At 51.7% G+C, this 5,048-nt stretch overlaps 1 pseudogene; it reads left to right on the plus strand.

Annotated features, from left to right (window-relative positions):
* Positions 1–1,261: 1,261 nt before the first annotated feature.
* LOC123115285 (uncharacterized) lies at positions 1,262–2,085 on the plus strand (annotated as a pseudogene).
* The last annotated feature ends 2,963 nt before the right edge of the window (positions 2,086–5,048 follow it).

The raw sequence follows: 5,048 nt of genomic DNA on the forward strand, positions 1-5,048 counted from the left end.
AAATGACATTGCAGGACATAAGTAGAATGGCACCTTCCTCGTCTCAAACATGGCAACTGTTCCTTTTTTTAAATCATGCATCGTATCGATGCCCGCATACTGCTCTAGTAGTGGCAGCAACGGCTCTGCAGAAATGAGTTGATTGTACTCTGCTACATCCCAAGGGGGCGTTTCCGGACTTTGAGAAAACCAAGGATCGGGGCCGTCTTCGTGATTCATTCTTCCGCTTTTTTCTGCCACTGTGTTTTCTGTCACTACATGAACAAGAACGCATTAATAATCCGCAAAATGCATTCTTGATGTTTGCACATAGAAGATAACACGGCAATCTTATCACATTTCATGCGTAGGCAACCAACACATCATGGCAAGTAGGACATGCACATTCATTCTCTTTTCTAAAATCTGGATGCCATCTATCATTTTGAACCGGTGGCAACAGCCAGTAAAATAGGATGGCAAGCAACAACATAACATGGTGGCAACTAATGTTAGATACAAGTGAAAATTATTTTTTCTCCCTCCCTATGCCAAATTCCTCCTTTCTCTCATTATTTTTAGTGATTCCTGCGCATCCTTCAGAACCAACTGCTCGCATCAAGCCAACCCAGAAGCTTAGCTCAACTCTAGTACAGAATATGGCAGATCTGGCGTATTCTGGTGGGCAAATGTGAATACACACAAAAACCGTGGTGCGTTTGCCCAGACAGCGTGGATCTAGTTGCCATCTTCATGGGCAATCTGCAATTTCAAATTTCTGGACAGAAGAAGGCAGAGAAATAGAAAGAGATCGGAGATCCACCTGTTTTAGATCGTCATCTTGGGAGGGCGGGGTTGGGGGTGTTGGCTAGTGGTGAGGGGCGCTAGGGATCTGATCTGGTTGCCATGGCAACCAGAGAAGGAAGGTGATGGAAGTAGGGGATCGAGAGGTAGGAGACGACGGTGCAGGTCGCACTGGGGATCGAAAGGAGGCTCGGACGACGGGCGTGTTGGCTCGTGCGGGCAGCGCAGTCGTTCGACCGGACGTGTGGGCGATTATGCCACACACCGGACGTGTGGGCTGTGACTGCGCGCACCCGGACGCGTTCGTGCGGACGGGGTCGACTCCGTGCCACACAAGGAGTGCGGCACTACCACCCAATATGTCACACGCGTGGCAGTTATCGGCGTCCTTACGTATATGATCTTTCCCTTATTCGTAAACAAAAATCTCCCTAAAACACCCTATAATTTTGTTTTTCCAAAGGAGTATAAAAGGAGCCTCTTGTCCCGTTTTGTTGTTCATCCTGCGCCTGATCGATAAGATCCGTGCGGGTGTGGGAGAAACTTTTCTTCCGGGAATGTGTCCGTCCGGGACTGCGACGGCGGGGCGGAAGCGCAAAGGTGCGTCCGGTCGCCCACCCACCGGCAGCAAGCGCCGGCGGGCCCCTGAACCGGCGCACGAGGCCAGCGGCTGGGCGTCTCTCCCAACCGACATCGTAGGCCTCGTCTCCGGGCGGTTGCTGGCCGAGGACGTGGACTACCTCACCTTCCGCGCCGTCTGCTCGGGCTGGCGCGCCAGCACGTCCGACCTGGGCATCCTTGCCCTGAGAAAACCACAGCTCCGCCCGCACGGCTGGATCGCGCTCTGCGACGGAGACGGGGCGCCCCTGGACAGTGACGGCGAGATCACCTTGTTCAACACACGCACGGTGTGGCGCCTGCGCATCCGCCTCCCTGACCTCCGGTGCCACAGGGTCGTCAGCTTCACCGACGGCCTCGTCATCCTGCTGCACAAGCGCACCACCGCCGTCCGCGTGGTCCACCCCTTCACCCTCGCCACAGTCCAACTCCCGCCCCTCGCCCCTGCCTTCCGCAATGCAATTAAGGATCGAGAAGCTCTGTTCAGCATGAGCGCCTTCGTCTGCTCTTCACCTACGGCCCCCTTTTCAGTGGTGGCCCGTTTCCCTTGGAGACCCATGGTGCTCTGGACACAGCCAAGCCGACTGAGCTGGGAGGTCATTCACCATGGCATGGTGGAGCTTCAAAACTTCTTGCCCTTCCAAGGCCTGCTCTTCGCGATCACCAAGTGGAGGGAGGAGATAGTAATGGTGTACCCTCCACGCAAAATCTCCATGGCCTACTATTCGCTAGCCGACCCGTCGATATGCCGCGAGTACCTCGTGGAGGTTGTCGGGCGGATGATGCTCGTGCTGCAGCATGGAAACGATGACAGGGCATGTCCAAAGTATGCCTTCAGGATCTTCGAGGTGGACATCTGGCGCCAGAAGCTGCTGCCCATCTGCAATCTTGGCAGTCGGGCTTTGTTTCTCAACACTGATAGATGCCTGTGTGTCCCGACCATGAGCTTGCCATCTCTCTATAGCAATTCGGTTCATTTCTCTGTGCCAAGCAGCCCCGCTGTGATGCATTCTCTGTCGAGTGGGTTGTCCGAGGACCTGGCGGCACTGTGCCGGATACACGACATGAAGGAGGAGACTCGCCCGTCTGTGCGACCTTTCACCATTGCTGATCATCTTCTCACGTATTGCAATCATATGGAGTGGGCGAGGGGGCTCATGTTTCATGAGTACCACCATATACCAGACTCATTCGAGGAACTAAAGGAGAAAATAAAGGCACAATGTTCTCAAGTGCACATTCCGCGTACTGGAACAGGAGGTTCAAAGGCAAAACTTTGCCATATATAATCAAGTGGAAAACAAAACTTTCTTCACAGACAGACTTCTGGCAGATTGTTGTTTTCATGATGAAGTCCCATTATGTCAAGTTTTTGAATTATTCCCCATGTTTCTACGGGCCTATTTATCTCAATGTTGTCTTGCTCTTTCAAAAACTCTCTATTCTCTTGAAGAAGTGGAGTCATTTTAGCAGACATTAGGTAAATATTTTCTTTATTTGGCATTGCCGCATTGGTCATGTTTCTTTGAGCTCTCTCGTTGTATGAAATTTATGACCAAATGTCCACCGTTTCGTCCTTAGATCACCACTCTGTTTGCCTCAATAGCCTTATAGAGTTTGATATAGACGCTATTACCTTTGCTTCAAAATATAAGACTTTTTGGTAGGAATCAAAGGTAGTACTAAATAGTGATGAGTTGCATGAAAACTTTGGTTGCAAGGGTAAAACATGTTGTCTCAATACTTAGTGTCGTGTTGATAAATAGATTGAAAGTTTTCCTCACAAAAAAGAATACTTAGTGTCGCATTGATGAATATATTGGAAGTTTTTTCTTACAAAAAAAAAAGAATGCTTGGGCCGCGTTCGGCTCCTCTCCGCTCCCTGGACAGCGCTCCCGGAGCGGACCAGTCTCCAGCTAATTTTTAAGGAGCGGCTAAAACCCAGCTCTACAGCTCCACGGAGTCAGCTCCACGGAGGGATTCCAAACGGGGCCTTAGTGTCACGTTGTTCTTATCATGATGTTGGAGCACCCGCCTGAGGGTTCACCGCGCAGGAGTGCCCTCCGGCTGTCCGTTCCGCTCGCGGCTCTCGCCGATGCCTCCCTAGCACTCTGCGCTGTCCGTTCCGGGCGCGGCTCCTTGGGATGCTTCGCTGACTCTCCACGCCATCCGATCTCTGCGGCCGGCCTGCACCCGACCTGTTTTCTTCTGGGAACAATGACGCGTGGGCCACAGACACGACCGAGGCCACCTTCCTGCGGGGATTTTCATCGCCCGTATGAGCATTGTGGCGTGCGCTGGTCCATGTCATCAGCGTGTGTTGGGTCGTTTTTCCCGGTATGGTGCGCTACTCGAGTTGTGGTGTCTCGGCGTTTCACGTACCCGTTCCACTGTTATCCTCTGCTCGTGTCAGCCATATGTTTGATTTGCATGCTCGTGTGTGTTGGGTACGCCTGTGCATGTGGGCACAGGACAACTCGAATGCTTGTGTGCCCGGATGGGTGTGTGAGGGGTTGCTTGTTCGGCCATGTATGTCCATCTTGTGCTCAATTGGCCGGCGTGGTATGGGACGTGTAACGTCAGTTGCCATGCGTTGGATAAAAGCGTGTGAGGGCATCTACAATGCATAGACGCTTAATGAGGCGCTTAAAGAGTTTTTTTTTAATATTTAACCCATAGCATCGCTACAAGAGCCTGAGTTTCCAACGCAGGGAGCCTTCCACGGGCGCTCCAATTGGATTTGCTGATTTTTTTAACGCTCCAGATTGCTTTCGCTGCTGCAAAAAGGGGCTAGCGTGGAAAAAAAGAAATGAAGCGCTCGACGACTGGTTTGGCGTCGATGCCAGCCTAAATCCTGGGATCGAACAGGATTAAAGCGAAACTACCAGGAATCAAACCCTGGCGCAAGCGCCTGCATTGTAGATACCCTCATGTGCTCGGTCATTTGGTACCGCCTCACATATCCTTTTTTTCTTGTTTCAATGGCTCTCTCCTTTGATCCATATCCAGCAAGCACAGCAAGTTCCCCTCGCTTCACTCCCCTTGAATGGAAGGGGTTCCGTGAGTGTCAGGACCCCGACTCAATGCCACATCGATCTAGCATGTAACACCTCATATCACTTTGCGGCCTCACGCACGGTATTCCTACGGGTGTCGTCTTACCTTTGCCCGGAACCGTTTGCGCCTTTTGGCACACGTATATGATAGTGTCGCTAGCATCCATATGATAAGGAGCCCGGGCTGACATGGCTAGTCGTAAACCCAAAGTGGCACAAACTTACAGGGACAGGCATCCATGACCCAGCATCGAACGTGTCGGTCATCAGCGAGTGAATCCAGGCTGTAGCACTGGGCTAACAGGACTCCGGTGAACCGGGCTGTAGCGGGCTAACAGGACTCCGGTATCCATCGCGTGACATTTCTCCGAAGGGACAGACACAAGAATGAAGAAGGACACATGCCGGCCGGCCTAAGTGTTCCGGAGCAGTAGCAAGCTACCCTGGCTCGGTGGAAACACTAGGAGACATTTCCCGGTAAGAGGGACTACTAAGGATAAACAACTAGATAGTCAGATCCCACACATACCAAGCATTTCAATAACATACACACAATATGCTCGATATGTGCAAGTACAACATGGCATCACA

This window comes from Triticum aestivum, chromosome 1A (assembly GCF_018294505.1).
Source record: "Triticum aestivum cultivar Chinese Spring chromosome 1A, IWGSC CS RefSeq v2.1, whole genome shotgun sequence".
In the NCBI taxonomy this organism is placed as follows: Eukaryota; Viridiplantae; Streptophyta; class Magnoliopsida; order Poales; family Poaceae; genus Triticum; species Triticum aestivum.